Consider the following 17,271-nt stretch of genomic DNA (forward strand, 5'->3'; position numbering starts at 1 on the left):
AAGAGAGAGAGAGAGAGAGAGAGAGAGAGAGAGAGAGAGAGAGAGAGAGAGAGAGAGAGAGAGATTGTTCATTTGATGGGGAGGCTAGGAAAATAGAAGATAAAGTAGTGTTTGTATTCACTGGCTTAAAAGACTTGGAAAATATGTCTGTAGTGAGGATTTGTTTATGCCTAGCTTTTCAGCAAGGCTTTGAAGAAGCTGTATGTGTGTCCTCAAAGATTTTAAACATTTCACTAAAAGCATGCTACTGTCTATACAAACAAATATATGAGACTCTAGCTTTTTTTTTTTAAAGGCTTAAGGCCAAGAATTTAGTTTTTGAACTTGCTCTTGTCTCTCTTCGTCTGCACATTTGTTTTCACTGGGTTTCTTCCTGGCTTTGTAAGCACTGCAACGACATGAAATCTCAGTCTGCAGAGTGTTGCTAAAAGGACATTAGCAAAATGAGTAACAACATCACAGGTTGAAAAGTACCCATGCTGTGGTCCAGAAGCATCCTTTGCTCCGTACAGCTCGTATACAGACTGAAGACCCCTGAAAGGAATCATAACTCCACTGTGTGGGTTGCCGGGAAAGAAGAGAAATGGAATACTCTTTTTCTAGTTCATAACTACCAACCATCCAAGCTAACATTATCCATAGTTTTAACTTTTTTGTGCTAATCACTATATACTTTAATACGTTTGACAAAAAAAAAAAAAAAAAAAAAGACATTTTTTACAGTGACTCTCTGAGGCAGGCAGTGGCTTCACCTTCCTTTTCCAGATCTGGAAAGTGGACTTAAAGAGATAGCACTTGGCAAAGTGACAGGGCTGTGAGTAACAGAACCAGAATTTGAAATCAAACTCTCGCCAAAAGCCCAAGGCTTCACCATGTAATGCCTAGCTTCCTTATACGTCTGGGCAAGCTGTCCACAGGGCTGATACCAGCTGAACACAGAGACTCTTTAAGGGCCTAGAGAACTGAAGACTTAAGTTGCTAACTCCAAAGAGTGGATATCTTCTACTGAATTAGTTTAAAGTAATGAAATGTAGCTCTCTAACAATTAAGGGGGGAAAGTCAAATTTGGGTTGGGTTTTGGCTCTCTGTTAAAGCAGGTGACACAAGGAAGATTCCACTTGGAGACCAAGAGCTATGACATCCATCTAGTATTCAGGCTGCTAGAAATAGGAACGTTAGCAAAACACATCAGCGCGCCCACAGTGTCTGTTCTTGGGGCAAATGATGGCTGTGAATGGCGGCTTTAACTCAGACATCTGGATAGACTTGCAGAAAAGGAAGTTTTAGAAATAAACTTTGGCTCATTTTGCCCATCCCTAGAGACTAGAGTTGGTAGACTGGAGGAAGTTGTCCAGCACGGCCTCCTCAGGCCCGTGAGAGTGTAGCAATGCCTCTGGGAAGCACACATCCAGCTAAGATGCTGAGTCCCTGGAACACGCCCCTTTGCTTCCGATTCCAGCAGCGCTGGGTGGACGGTCTGGCCCTCTGTGCAGCTTTGCAATGGCGGAGGCCAGACCGTGAGCTTGCTTTGATTACACTTTTGATATTTCCCATCGTGGAACATTAATTGCTTTACTGTTGGAGACAGCAGCTGGGCATGGATGGAACTCACTTACATTATGAAGCGCAGTACAAAATGTGTTTTCTAGTCTATACAACTTGCAAGGCAAAAGCTTTAAACTAAGCGATGATTGTGTCCCTTCTCCCAAGACCAATCCGTGTCATTTAATTCCATGGCCTTTCCATACGATCTGCAGCAGTAGGCCAGTCATGTCCAGTCCAGCAAAGGCACCCAACTAGAAGTCTGCAAGTTAAGCCAGTTGAACACTGTCCCACACTTTAACAACTGTGGAGACTGTGGGTGTAAGGGGAAGGCAAGGCTGAACCATCCAGAGTCTGCTCTTGGGGCTTACAAAAAACTGTAGTTCTGTTATGCACCCTTTGATGTCTAAAATATCAATCCAGGATTGTTCTCTCCATATTCATGCATACTCAAGAAGTATATATTGAGCATTAGCTGTATATCAAGCCCTGATCTAACTGTTGGAGGCGCAATTAGTGATGACCATGCAGGGATGTCGATATCTGTGCTCAAGGAACTTAGTCCGGGAAGGAGGGATGGAGGGAGGAAGGGAGGGAGGGAGGGAGGGAGGGAGGGAGGGAGGGAGGGAGAGAGGGAGGGAGGGACGGAGGGACAGAGGAGACCATCAGTCAACATCTTTTCTTTCTCTTTTAGGAACAATTGTTTGGGGGAGAGGTTTTATTTAAAGTTTTAAAAACGAATAGAGCCGGGTATGCTGGTACATACTTGAATCCCAGTACTTAAGAGGTGAAATCAGGAGGGTCAAGAGCTAAAGGCCAACCTTAGTTACAGAGCACTTTAGAAACCAGCCTCGGATACAGGCATCTTTGTCTCAAAAAGGAAAAGTGTTCTAAACAGTCAAAATAGAGCAAGAGGAGAATTTGGAATGTGCACTAGGGAACTAAGGCGTCTCCGAACACTGACTGGCTCACCTCCACCTTGAACCCTGACCCGAGCGGTATGCAGGTGACCACCACAGACGCTTTTGGGGGACTAATCTGAGAAGACCTCCACACAAGGGAGGAAAGCAGAAAGGATTAGCAGATTTATGACACCTGTTCTGAGAAACGACAGGTCCCGAGCCCTGTTCTCATCAGGAGCCACTGTGGAATGGTCTGCTCAACTGCTAGGACTTGGGAATACACAGAGTCTGGCTCTTTGCCAGTTTGCATTCTGATAACTCAGGAGTGCCCAACACCGATGCTCACCAGCTTCTGCCATCTGCTCTCAATGGGTGGGAGCAGGTAAAGACCTCCCCAGCTGCTAATCAAGGCCCTTAGTCACCCTCCATGGCAGATGTCTCTCTGTCTGAGGAGCGCCAAAGCCCTTTCCTAACCTGCTACTCCAGGCTGCTCCCCCCTGAGTGTCCTAGATCTATACCAGTAATCCCTCGGAGCAGAGCCTTCGGATACAGGCTCCCTTTCCACATTTCCCAGCCACGTTTCTGGATGTCAGACTTGGTGAAGTTTCGATCCAAGCTGTCACTGACTTTCCTTTTTGATTCCACTTTAAAATACTAAAAACATTCAACAAAATTGTTAAATAAAATCAATGCTACGCTTTCTTATCTTAAATCAGGTTCTCCCAACAGAGCTGGAGCTAGAGTAAGCACAACCTTGAAGCTTAGAGTTTGATCAGGCTAGAATTCATAATGAGAAAACACCTGTTCAATCCCTCAAGGTCATGCATTTCCATCAGCACCTTTCAATATTTACCTGGTCCTCTGCGTTATGAAAGTCAAACATTACAAATCTTGACTCCCCCCCCCTTTTTTTAATTGTATCTTATTTGTAAGAACTAGGCAATCAAGCATGTGGTAGACAGGCCTAACGAATAAACACAGGAAAGAACTCACTTAAGGAATAGGATTTTTGTAGAAACAAATTTATTGGGGTTCTTAAAGGATCTTGTAAGTTATTTCCAAGTTCATCTGGAAATAAAAGAGAGTTGCTTTTGTGGTCTTGAGAGGCCATCTTAAAATGAGGTCACCTTTTATACTGTGGGGATGGCGGAAGGGAAGACAAGGTCTCAGGTGCTGGCTTGTCACTTCCACGCCCTGGGTTTTCCTAGGGGACAGTAGGGGACAGCTACTTTAAGAGCCCTGCTGACACCCTAAGAGGACACCCACTGGCAGTCAAGCCCAGGGTGCCTCAGAGCCCTAAGCTCTTCCCAGGACTCCTGCTGCCTGGAAGAAGCAGCAGGAAACTCGCAGCAGGGACCTCTTCCATTTCTCGAAAGGATGAGGGGACTAACAGTCAATGTGTAACACAGCACCTTCTAAGACACTGAAAAAAAAAAGCAACAAACTAACAAACAAAACCCTGTCTTCAGAGTATGTTCTTCATTCTCATTTATCTAATTATAAAACAAACAGAGAATAATGCCCATGCAGGCTCCAGGGGTGTATGAATATGTATGCACACAGGCAATGATCTGGACACATAGAGGAGGACTCACAGCTATGGAGAGGAAAGAATTAGTGGGAAGCAAAGGGGACTTTCAATCTTTCATACATTTTCCTATTTCATTCAAATTATACAAGAAGGGTTATTTATTATTTTTAAAGTTTAAATTTAAACTCACAGTGTACTCATATAGCTGTTGGGTCAAAGTCTTAAGACTAATAAAATTTTATAGATTATTATCTGGTTTCACCTATCCCAGAGGCCTAACTAGAAAGCATTTTCACGTTGGGTGGTGGTGGCGCTCACCTTTAATCCCAGCACTCGGGAGGCAGAGGCAGGAGGATCTCTGTGAGTTCAAGGCCAACCTGGTCTACAAGAGCTAGTTCCAGGACAGGCTCCAAAGCTACAGAGAAACCGTGTCTCGAAAAAAAAGAAAGAAGAAAGAAAGAAAAAAAAAGAAAGAAAGAAAGCATTTTCACTTAAAAACAAAGCTTGTAAAATGTTTTATAGGTGCTATTTTATTCAGCTAATAGGCAAAAGAAGGCAACATAGGACAGAACTATTTTACAAAAAATATCGAAACACATATTCTCTCATTTAATGACTGGACAGGGTAATACGACTTTGTAAACAAGTACTGAGCATTTGTCTAATATGTCACAAGATGCCAGAGTTAGTTAGTTGACATTCATGCAGGATCTGGTATGCTGTTTAATAAATCATTAAAAAATACGGTTTATTTTTAAAATCGTACTTTATCTTATGTGTAGCAATGGCTGTTCTGATTGAGAGCTGTGAAATTTTTATAAAATGAACTAGGCAACAAAAGAAACACAAATATTTTGCAACAGTATCTTGGGGGCGGGGTGGAGAATGTAAGAATGAATTGCTTACAATTCTACCAGTTCAGATGTGGGCAGGATGAGAGGTATTGATTTATTTGCAAAGCAAACGTGAGGGCTTTTTTTTTTCTTTTTTTCTTTCCCCCCTTTGAGTTACCTCACAGCTATGCACTGACAGCCAAAGCCATATTTCCTACAACTAAGGTGGGACTTGCCAAATTCTGATGCTTAAACAGAGCTGACTTGGTGCAGGGATTGGTTGCGAAGATAATGGAAGAGCAACCTCAAGAGAAGCAAGAACGTAGTTCCATCCTTGGGGTCAAGGAATAACAGGAGGAGATGATTCTGCCCAATCCCAGGAGCAGATTTCCCAGAGGGTTCCAAGGAGGCTCCCTCTGTTCACCAGAGCTAGGGCGGAGAGTAGGGAGGAATGGCCTCCTACTATATCCCCTTCCTCTCAAGAGCCTTCCGTATTCCTCTCAACAGTTGTAACGTCCTGAAGCCAGAGAGCAGGGAATCCTGGGAAATGTGCTTCCCAGTCTTACAAGAGTAGCCTCAAATCTAAGGCCAAAACGCAAGTGATTGGCATTGTCCTGAAATCAATGAGGTAAGGGGTAGGTTGCAGATATAGTAAGGGAGGTAGGGCAGGGGAAGAGAAGGGCTGGACACCATGACGTCAACAGGTCCCTGGCTACCACATCTTCTTCCGCCATAGTCCCAATGCAACAGGGCCAAGCAACCATAGATTAATACCCCTCTAACCACGGGCCAAAATAAATAAACCTGTCCCCTTTCCCAGTTGAGTGTCTCAGGTATTTATTATAATGCAAAGCTGACTAACACACTTAGTGCCAAGTACTTTAAAGTTTTTTTTTTTTCTTTTAGGAACACGGGGAAGAGGCACAAGAAGGGGCCAAAATTCAGTAAGTATGATCCCAAAGACACTCCGCAGAACAGTGAATGCATTCTTGATCCAAAGCTAGGTTTAGAAGCAGCACTACGTTCTGGCGCCCACAATTCGTGGTGATGAAGCTGGTAGACCAAGGAAGAGGTCGACAGCTGTCAGAGGAGGATCTGCCAGACCTGAACAGTCAGCCCCACCCCGCGAGCTGAGGGTGGAAGGCTGAGCAGCCTGAACATCCTGGTCTCCATGTGCACACATCCAGAGTTGCCGAGAGCGCTGCCCAGGCCGCAGTTCCTGAGGCCTGGATGTCCCAGAGGTAAATACCCATCGGTACATTCATCCATTCCACAGAAATTCACGGAACCCCCCCACAACACCCTAAGAGCCACAGAGAACAGTCTAGTAATGGGGATATTCCAGCATCTCTATGAGTCAGAGCGCTGTTGTCCAGCCCATCTGGAGTACAGGGAAGGGCGCTGTGAGGACAGGGTTTGGCCAAAGAGAAGCACGGACACATACCTCCTCCCTTGTCAAACTCAACGTTGTGAAGATTTTCCCCATGTTCCTCTCTTACATTGTTTTTGCTCTGATATTCAGACTTTGTTAAGTTTTTATCCGGTGCATGGGCCATGGATTGAGTTTAATCTTCAGTGTGTGGATACCTAGTTTTCCATCATCCTTTGTTAAAGACTGGCCTCTCCTCACCGAGTTCTGAGGCACACGTGTGTGCCATAAGGACACAACTGCTCCACTAATAGAGATAATACCACAAAACCAATTACATTTTCTTCTAGATTCTGGTCTATTCTCTTCACTTCAACAAACATCTGTGGTGTACCAGCTGGGTGTCTGGTGTTGTAAACATGACATGGTCTTTAAAAAACGGTCTCTTCCCTCACCAAGGCAGCAGTGGTGCATCTAGGCAACTTCAAATCCAGACACTGTTACCAGAGACCTGAGAGTTCCTCTATAGGAGGAGGGGTGGACACTGGTTGGGGCCACAGGAAGCTGGGCTGAGGCATCTCTGCTGTTCTCCGGCCATCATGGGAGAACCTTTATCTCATAGAGTGCCTTCAGGATTCAGAACAGCCAGACAGTGCAAGACAGGCTTCCAGCCTCTGCAGGGCCCTGAAGAGCCTCCTTCCGGTTCTCAACCACAGAGGCCTCACAGTCTGGCTTTTCCCACCCAGAACAAGGCAGAGAATAGAGACCAGGATATCTTTTTTGCATTGGCATCTGATTTTCTTCTCTTAGAGTAATGCTTTATAAAAAGTACCTGTGTAATTTAACCCAGTACTATAATGTATTTCTGACCTATTAATAATTTTAAAATATACACTTGATAAACTCTTGGCCAACCCTTTTCTTTAAAAACAAAAGTGTTCACATGGTTGACAAAAGGGCTCCATTCACTCCACGCATGTATTTACCTCTTCTGTACAGAACTGCATTCCTAGGGTGCTGCTGCTGGATCTTAGGGCACAGACACACTCTATTTCACAAGAGGGAATGAGTCACATCCAAATCTAGCCATTTGGGGTGTAGAAAATTTGCTTCTTGGAATACCAATTTGCTTTGAAAAGTTTTTTTTACACACAAAGACAGATTATGCATTTTCAAAGCATAAGCAGGAATGTAAGCAGCTGGGTGTCTCCACTTTCCTCCAGGATGTGGGATATCAAGTGGCGTTTTGTACAGAGCTCTCGAGCCATTTGTTTCCAGAAAGCACAGCAGGACCATCGTAGTCCTGCCGAGATCTCCCTAGCCCTCCACCTCCTGGAGATTTGCAATGGGGAACTCGGAGGGGTCACCTGAGATACCAGTCTGCCTCTCCGGTCTCCTTTATGCTTGTCCAGGGCTGACCTCCTAACCCCAGCATCCCACGGTCCTGCTGCCTCATTCTGGGGGAATTTGTTTAGAAAAGAACCCCACCTGATGTACGTCCGTCAGAAACTGCTTTGTAATTGTAATATACAGTGAGGATTTTTGTTGCTTTCAGCACCTGAAGTCATCAGTGAAGTTTTAGGCGTTGCATAATAAAACCAGCTATTGTCGTTGGCTCACGCAGCCAAGTCAAAATACCACACATCACTCAAAGGAGTGTTTGAGAAATGAACTTGAGGGTGGGGTGGACTGGGGGCTTGTTTGCTTCTTTGACAAGTTTTGTTGACCGAAGTGGCTGGGCCAGTTGAGCAGGTGCGGGAAAGGGCGGATCTACTTTACGGGAGCATCCCTCCTCCACCCTCCCTCAGTGTTAATTGAACACTATGTCAACCTTAACGCCTTTGGAGTTAACAAAAGAGCCAAAGCTGAATTCACCTTTGGGGGGAAATAGACAATTAGAGAACAATAGAATAAAATGAAAAGGGGTTTAAAATTTTCCCTGTCTCCCATGAGCCATGAGCACTTGAAGCCAGCACAGTTTTTTTTCCTTTAACAAAGGCACTTTTACTAGTTTTACTAGTTTTCTAAGTCTGAGTCATCACTTTAATATATAAATCCTTTTAGCCTGATGAGATTGGAAGGAAAAATGCTTCCCCACGAAGCCGAAGGCTTTCCCCAGGCCTCAGCAACACTCTTCTTCAGTATGTGTCATGAATGTGTCACAGCGCTCTAGAGTCGTGGTTCTGCCCTCATCCTAGGCTCTGCGGGACTCGGGGTGCCCTGCGGAACTTGGGGTGCCCTGCGGAACATTCTCCTGCGAGGTGCTTTTCAGGAGCTTAGGCACAGATGCTAGCAGTCTGTGGTGGGGTGGGAGGCTCAGGCTCACACACTCTAAGGCCAGACTGTTGCGAGCAGAAGCTTTATCCAGCCCAGCCCCTGATCCCGGGCAGTTGGCGTTAGTCTTGGCAATCCACAGTTTTCTCAAGGGGAAAATGAGGGTAGTTGGAGTATCTGCTTCCCAGGGCTTACATGAGCCATAAATCAAACATTGAGAGTGTTATTAATGACTAAACATGAGTGGCCCAGACACACCTTATCAATTCTGATGAAAGAGTGACCTGTTTATGGATTGGCCAGGCGAAGTCAGCAGCGCTTCATGAAGGTGGGAACGGAGGATGCCTACTGCTGAGGAAACTTCACCAGGCCGTCTACTGTCAGCAAGAGAATAGAAGAGTTGCAAGGCTGGAGGAAGTTGGTGATGGAAGAGAGAAAGCAGTGCGTTTGCCTGCAGGGATCCTGCGCAGGGATAGTCCCAGACAATTGCTTGCCGCCTCCCTCTCTGGCCTGCACCTCTCAAGTTCTCTCAGCCCCAAGGCCCTTTCTCAGAACAGCATGGTAAGCTGCTTACAATGCAAAGTGCTGGTACTGATGAACAGGGGTGGAGCCTCGGGTCCCTTTATGTGTAGGGTACCCACTTGAGTGGTCTGCCCAGAGCTAACTAATAGAGACCTCACAGGATTGGGGACAGTACTGAGTCTCAGTCCTAGAGGACCATAGTAAGACCACGTAACCATAATTCCTGCATGTGCCAGCACTGATATAGGACATCCAGACCCACAGGCAAATGGTCCTCGTGTCTGAGTTAACTGCAATGAGAAGAAATGAAGAGGCCAAGCTGCCTGTCAATTCTCAGACCCACGCTGCACCTGAATACTTTCAACAAGTCACTTCAGAAGGTGTGTTCAGAGGAACTATTAATCATAATCATTAAACATAACGACAGCAACTAAAATTTTAAGATAAACTTGGGCTTAGTCATTACTTGATACAATTAGCACAGGTCAGCCGTGAAACTGAGTTCTGACCCAGAGAATCAAGGCTTTAAGTAGCAGAGCACAGAGTACAAAATCAAAGCCCTTGTCCCATGTTCCCTAGTACAGAGAAGCTTAAACTCTGAGAAATTAAATGGTTAGGAGACAGTACACACACACACACACACACACACACACACACACACACACACACACTTCTCTCCCTTAGTGTCAAGAGCAGCTGTTCTTTTCCATATCTGCACTCAATCTTGACAACTCGACTACTTTGCATGACCTCATAACTCAGTGTTCTTTGCTCCCGGATGAACTGTGGTAAATGTCTAACTTGTAATCATTTCTTTGAAATGCTGACTAAAGTGAATTTTAGTATCCTGCCCAACAGGTCACAGGCACAGAAGGAGGCCAAGACCAGAACATTCCTCCACAGCAATTACAAGCAAACCCTGGAACCGTGTGGGAAGGTAGCGCAAAATATGAAGGTGGCCAGGAGCAAGCCAGTGCTACCAGGGGTGCCACAGCTGTTAGGAAAAGAGGCAGAGGCAGGAGCTGACCCAGGTTGGAGGAAGCCATTCCCGTGGGTGTTTTAGACTGTGTGGGTTTCTCTGTGATAGACCCACACTTGTGCTCTTAGACACACCGGCTGTCTTCATCACCCATCATGGTGGAGGCCGTGATCAACTGTCCCTCCTCACTAGACTCAAAGGTGCTGGGACGCGAGAATCTGCGGTATAACATATCACCTATGAAGGCAGGCAGATGACTTTCTCTCATCTACCGTCCAGTTTTCTTTGATCTCTTCTTGGGGTGTTTAGAGATTTACTGTAGCTGTTTGATTTGTTTTAATCCAGACTCCATAGGCCTCATGATCATAAAGTTAAGATTTTCTTTTTTGTCCTTTAAATCTTCTCCTCATTCTGCCTCCGGGCAGATTTGTTCTCCTGTCAATGCCCTTAATAATGTCAGGAACCTGCCTACTAAAAGCCCAAGTGCCTCAGAGGGGAGGGAGAAAAAGAACACGTGCTCAGGCTCAGTCAGCCATGGGCTCTGCAGACACCAACGGCATTTTTTTCTTAGACTGCTCTACGGGTGGCAGAACAAGAGCAAGAGCACAGGGTGGCCTGACACCCAGGAAGCAGAGCTGTCCAACCTTTCCATGGGGCCGGAGAGGTGGCTGACTAGGTAAGAGTGAGCATTGCTCTTCCAAGGGTTCGGTTCCCAGGGCTCACATCTGGTGGCTCGCAACAATCTGTTACCCCTAGAGTATCCAACACCTTTCCTCTACAGGTACCCACACACATGTGGGACAGACTCTCTCTACCTCCTACACACACACACACACACACACACACACACACACACACGGGCAGGATTAAAAAAAAAAACCTTCAACCTGTCCCAGAGGCAGGCTCTGAGGTCATAACCAGGAAGACTAGACTAGGTTTATGAAAACAGGTCAGTAGTGGGGGCTACTGGACATCTCATAGGAGAAAGTGACAGACCTGGGGAGACTCCCTCCAGAGCTTGGGTAAGGAGGAACCACTTAAACAAACAGAGCAAAGCACATGCAGGTGACCACATCACACGTCCTATCTTGAGCCAGGGTGGTGGCGTCACGATGATGATAAATAGACACGAAGTGACGGGTAAGAGGAGCGATGTGGAATGTCAGGATGATATGTGGAAGTGAGCGATCAAACATACTCAGAAACTCAACCAGCAAGTCTGAAGGGCCTTTCTACCCCAGGGTATTAGCTGAAATCATGAGCCATATTTCTCAATGAATAATAGACACAGCTGGGGGGGCATTGATGCCATGTTCCCAGGGCAAATGAGCCATTTTCAGGTACAAGTTCTTTGTCTTCTCTGTTCCGGGTAGGAATGCAACTTGAATGCATAAATAGAAGAACAAAATAAGCTGGAAACAAAGCAAAAGAAAGAGCCCTTTCTTCTTGACCAAGGGCAGGTTTGGCTTGGTTTTCTTTTGGAAAATCCCCATATTCGAAAGCCAGGAAGTCCAGAGAGTTTTGGCGTCACAAGGTAGGAGACATTGAGGGTGGAAAAGAAATAGACTTGAATCCATTGCTGCAGTTTTTACAGTGCTTCTGAGTGAGTTGTCACACACTCAGCGAGGCGGGTAGTGAGCACTGTGGTCATGAAGTGCTATCCTGGAGCTCCAATATAGGTGCAACATCAAAACAACTTGGTCAGCCATCTTGGGCTTCAGCTAACCCATCTATAAAATGAAAATTTCTCTCTGTGTCAAATGGGATTCCTATAAAGACTAACTGAGTTAATACTAAGTGGCTAATACATGGTATTTTCTGGCCATTTTCAATGGGCAGGAAGATCGTAGCTTGGTCCTGGGATTCACTCTGAGTTTCCTGATCAGCTGCTCTTCCACTGGTAACATGATGTCACTGAAGAAATAAAAGAACAGCGTTCTTTGTAGAGTTCCTAGATTCTGAGATGATTCTGCCCATGATGGAGACCATTGTAACCATGTCTGACCTCTTTATTCATTATTGCCTGAGCCCTACTGGTAGAATCTGAGCATTTGAGAGTTGTATAGCGATTTCCTCTGAACTAAAAAATTTCATCCTGCAGGAAGTTCATAAATACTCAGGAAAGTGTGTGTGTTTGTGTCTGTGTGTGTGAGAGAGAGAGAAAGAAAGAGAGAGAGAGAGAGAGAGAGAGAGAGAGAGAGAGAGAGAAGTACTCTTAACTGCTGAGCCATGTCTCCAGTCTCCAATACCTTGAATGTTTTTGAGTTGTTTGTTTTGTTTTTTCTGAGACAGGATTTCATTGTGTGGCTGTCCTGCAGCTCACTCAGTAGACTAGAATGGCCTTGAACTCACAGAGCTCTGCCTGCCCTTAAGGTAGACTATTTAAGACTTAGAAATAAACAACTCAGAAGTCTCAGGAAGTCCCTGAAACTTATCAAACTCACAAAGCTCCATTTTCCCAATGGTTGTAGAAACAGAAGAGATGGGGTGGCTGAGGAGGAGAGACTCTCCCACCAGTCAAGTTGGCTACAAGTTATGATGAGAGCTTCAAGGCCCCAGCTTCTGAGTCTTCCTTCAGGCTAGGGTGGGCTTTAGTGATAAAGCTGCCTTTAAGTCATCCTTACTTCTGTAAGAAACTCTTCACCCATACTTTCATAAAAAAAAAAAAAAATAAGCTCATTTGTTACCAAATTGGACTTTGGTAGTATTGGTACTTTGATCTGTCACTAGTTCCCTATCTGTGGTGAGCAGACTATTATTCATGTCTCACAAGAAATAATTTCACACCAAACCATGTTTCTAGGCTTTAAAGTACTGATAAAGGCAAATTTCTAGATGAATGAGGCTTACTTAGGTCAGGGCTAGACGGACACCATGAGTAACCTTGATGATAAAAAAAATCAAAAAAATTTGGGAAATTTGTCTGAATCACTGATATGTATCTCTCAAGTCAGCAGTAGCTTCCTTTCTTGATAATCCAAAGACGTGAGAAACTTGACATGATTCATGTGAATTTATCCTTTGTGGCTGTGTCCTTTAGTAGCTGTTAAAACCTCACATACAACTGGATTTTTGCCATTTTAAGTTTCATGGTCTTCTCTTTCTGCAATCTTTAATCTCCTGTCCTTTTCCATATCTCTGGATAGTCCTCCATAGTCTCTCAGGCCACCTTCCTCCTTCAGCCACACACCAAAGACTTCTTTGTTGTAGGCCCAGCAGTAGCTCTTGTTCCTTTCTGTGAGGGTCTGAGTGAGAAGTGTCCCCATAGGCTCATGTGTTAGGACATCTGGTCCCCAGTTGGCAGTACTGTGTACAGGGCTATGGAATCCTAAGACCCTTGCTGGAGGAAGTATATCACTGAGGATGCGCCTTGAGGATTTGTAGCCTCACCCAACTTCCTGCTCCCACTGTCTGCTTCCTGTGAATGGATGAAATTCCATCTCTCTGATTCCTAACTGCTAGTCCAACTGCATACTCCTTCCTGCTCCTTTGCTTTCCCCAGCACAATGGACACCTCTGCCTCTGAACTATAAGAAAATAATCCTTTACCTTTAACTCACTGTTTGCCAGGGTCTTTTCTCATAACCTCAGGAAAGCCACAAATGCGCCATCTGCCCCGTAACTCTACCAACCTGTTCTTCTAGCCTCAGACCCACTCTCTGACTCCAAGATAGGTCACGTACATTCCTCTGGCAACATTGCCAGAGGAGCAGTTCCTGCCTCAATCAGGGACAACTAGACTTCTTCAGTAGTACTGGTGATTGTATCCCAGGGTGCCAAAACCAAGAGGATGTGAGACTGGGCTATTGATGACTTATTTCTAGGCACTGCAACACAGAAACTGACTAAAGGAGACGTGGGAGAAGATTCCATTGGTCCTTTTTTTTTTTTTAAGCTTTATTTATGGGCTGGAGAGATGGCTCAGAGGTTAAGAGCATTGCCTGCTCTTCCAAAGGTCCTGAGTTCAATTCCCAGCAACCACATGGTGGCTCACAACCATCTGTAATGGGGTCTGATGCCTTCTTCTGGCCTGCCGGCATACACACAGACAGAATATTGTATACCTAATAAATAAATAAATATTAAAAAAAGATTTATTTATTTAGGCCGGGCGGTGGTGGCGCACGCCTTCAATCCCAGCACTCGGGAGGCAGAGGCAGGCAGATCTCTGTGAGTTCAAGGCCAGCCTGGTCTACAAAGGGAGTTCCAGGACAGGCTCCAAAGTACAGAGAAACCCTGTCTCTAAAAACCAAAAAAAAAAAAAAAGATTTATTTATTTATTAAGTATATAGTGTTTTGCCTGTCTGCATGCCTACAGGCCAGAAGAATATACCAGACCCCATTACAGATGGTTTTGAGCCACCGTGTGATTGCTGGGAATTGAACTCAGGACCTTTGGACGAGCAGGCAGTGCTCTTAACCGCTGAGCCATCTCTCCAGTCCTTAGTTTCATCAGTTCTAATGCTTCCCGGGCTCATAAACTGTAACGTGCTTCTTTACATCAGATTGAGCAGCTCCTGCTAGTTGTTTCAGGGTTGCTACCACTTTAGATGCTTCTAGGAGACTTTGTCCAGCATGGCTTCCCATTTCTCCCTCCGGCTTCTTGCCCACTTCCCACTCTATGCTAGCAGTCCTGGGGTCCCTCGGCTTCGGCATCTCTAAGTTCATCTAAGCTGCCCACCTTTGTGTGGTCTTGCCTGTGGTGATTCCTTCCTATGTCCCCAAACCTGCCCCTCGCTCTCCCTGTCCCACTCATGTCAATCACTAGACCCCACCACTCCTTCTTTCATGGTTTCTTACTGTCCTTTCGGCTGATGTCCTGCCGCTGTGTAGGCTGGAGGCTCTGTTCTGTTTGTTTGTTTGTTTGTTTGTTTTTATGTGACCTCAACTCAGTTCTTCAATTCTCAATTCTGCTGACACTTTATAACCAGAAGAGTGAGCTTCCTCTGGGATAGCCTGGTGACACCAGTCTCTTTGCACTGGGGCTTTAATGTGGAGACAGTTGTCGCATCTACAGGATTCCTATTCCCAAACCTGACCCACACCCCTCTGCCCACAGACCTCAGTCCTCTGTCCCCAGCTCTGCTCTTCCTCTGTTCTCCAGCTAACCATGATCTGAATGTTGGTGAAAATTCATGGATTCCGTGTAGGGTGCAATAGTATCAATGGGAGGTGTGGGGGGGGGCGCGGTTCTGGATAGGATTAAGTCAAAAGGTCTTGTTCTCATGAGTTATATAAAGAGCCAATGCCCTTATGAAAAGGCAGGGAGAGGGAGCGGTGGTTTATTTGTCCTCCCCTGCTCTGTGAGGACACAAGTCGCCATCTGTGAAGCCCAGACGAAGCCTTTGAAAAACCCTGAATGGGCTGGCACTTTCATCTTCACGGCTGGCCTTCTGAGCCTCTGGCACTGGGATTTCTGTTGTTGTAAATTATACAGTCTGAGGGTGTTTCCCCATCTTCCTTCTGTCCGTCCTGTTCCCTCCCCCCACTCCCTGTCCCCCCCCTTCCTCCTCTCCTTCTTGTGTATAGGCTGCCATGTGAGCACTAAGGTATTTTCTTAGAGTAGCCCAAGTGGACGAAGATATAGCCCAAACGCCGCTTTCCTTCGAAGAACTTTCTCTAATGACCTGGGTGGAAAAGAGTTCTCCAGAGGGTCCTGAGCAGCTTTTATGATGTGAACAATGCTTTAAGGACATGGGAGCCTGCCGTGTGCCGGGAAGCCTGTGGGTTACCAAAGCTAAAGCCGTCTCCCAGCATGCTCTCAGTCTACTAGTGAGACACAGCAATGTGGCGCAGACCTCAGCTCTGCTCTTTCCTTGTAAGGGTTCTGTATTCGCCTTTTCTCCCTGACTAACGAACGTATAGGCTATTTTCCAAAACAGACTTGAACATAGTTCCTGGTATATTGTCCCATATGTGGTAATCTCTCAATAAATATTTGTTAAGTTATGCAAACCAGGATCTTGATTAATCCCTAGTGGTAGGAAGTGAATAAATGCTTTTCTTAAAACATAGGTCCAAGCTTAAGGCTTGCCACATGGCCTGTTGAATAATAAAAGTTAGCAAATTCTGAGAAACCGTTCACAGTCATGCTACCCCGAACACCCTCTGTAGCATAGGGCCTGCATCTTTTTAGACAGCTCTGACTCACAACAACAGTACTATATTTTGAATGACTTTACAACAGAATTTATGTCTTGTGGTCCTGCATATCCATAGATTCAAGATTAGGATTCTGATAGATATGGTGCCTAGCAAAGACTGGCTTCCTGATTCAGTTTCCTGGTTTACTCATGGCTCATCTTTTCCTTGTGTCTTTACTTGGAGGAAAGGAAGGGAGAGCTCTACAGAATCCTTTAATAGGGCACTAATCCCATTCATGAGAGCTCCACCCCTGACTTATTTATCTATCAATGGTCCCACTTCTTAATCATGACATAGAGGATTAGGATTTCTACCTAGGAATTTGCGAGGAGGCAAGAGAGAGAGATATATATACTAACTATAGCTTCCTGCTATTCCCCTAATGGTAGAGAATAACAGCCATTCTGTGTGCTGTTACAATGTGCTAAGTTAAACGATAAAGACTTAAAATGATAATTACAACCAATTAAATGTTACCAATGGTACTGTAATACACACACACACACACACACACACACACACACACACACATATATATATATTCTTCAGTTATTAGAGAGTTACTCTCTGCCTTGAAGGTTTCCCTTGAACTCTTGACTCAGGATAAGATGAAGCAGCAACATCAAAGGCAAAAGTGACTGGATAGACTTCAAAACATAGAACACCAGGGAACTAGGCTATTGGGAAATGTCACCAAGGAAATATACAAACAAGGTTAAACGCACTTTCAAGCCGGTTATTTCATTCATTCGTTTCACTTCCTCAAGGAATTTTCAAACCCGTAGGTAATTTTCCGAGTGAGGGGCACCTGTTTGGAGCTGGGACGACGGCTCAGTGGTGAAGAGGATGTACTTACTGTTCTTGCAGAAGTCCTGAGCTGGGCTTCCAACCATCTGCAACACCGTCTCTAAGACATCCAGCTCTGTCTTCCTGGCCTCCACAGGAACCGGAACCTGAACTCATGCATGCGCATGCGAGCACCCGTGCACTTCTTAAGAAATAAAGCAAATCTTTTTAAAATGCCTGTTAGAAAGACTGACCATGGCAGGTTATTTAAATCTTTTTGCTTGGGAGGAAATAGGAGAAAGTTTATCAATAAACAACACTATTGAAAGTGTTTTCTCTTTTGCCCATCTGCTGACAGAAAAGCATTCATACCATTAAAATCTTGACCC

The 17,271-nt window shown here is 45.2% G+C and overlaps 1 long non-coding RNA gene across 1 annotated transcript in view; it reads left to right on the top strand.

Moving 5' to 3' along the window:
• The window catches only part of LOC126509063 (uncharacterized), a 20,819-nt gene extending 3,802 nt beyond the window's left edge, over positions 1-17,017 (top strand). Inside the window, exons 3-8 of the long non-coding RNA XR_007594043.1 lie at positions 5,715-6,049; positions 8,755-9,012; positions 9,210-9,353; positions 9,817-9,910; positions 10,524-10,628; positions 16,882-17,017. This is a non-coding gene — a long non-coding RNA (uncharacterized lncRNA). The remainder of the gene's footprint in view (positions 1-5,714; positions 6,050-8,754; positions 9,013-9,209; positions 9,354-9,816; positions 9,911-10,523; positions 10,629-16,881) is intronic.
• The last annotated feature ends 254 nt before the right edge of the window (positions 17,018-17,271 follow it).

Source organism: Alexandromys fortis, unplaced genomic scaffold (genome assembly GCF_014885135.2).
Source record: "Alexandromys fortis isolate MF-2015 unplaced genomic scaffold, M_Fortis_MF-2015_v1.1 scaffold_19, whole genome shotgun sequence".
NCBI lineage: Eukaryota > Metazoa > Chordata > Mammalia > Rodentia > Cricetidae > Alexandromys > Alexandromys fortis.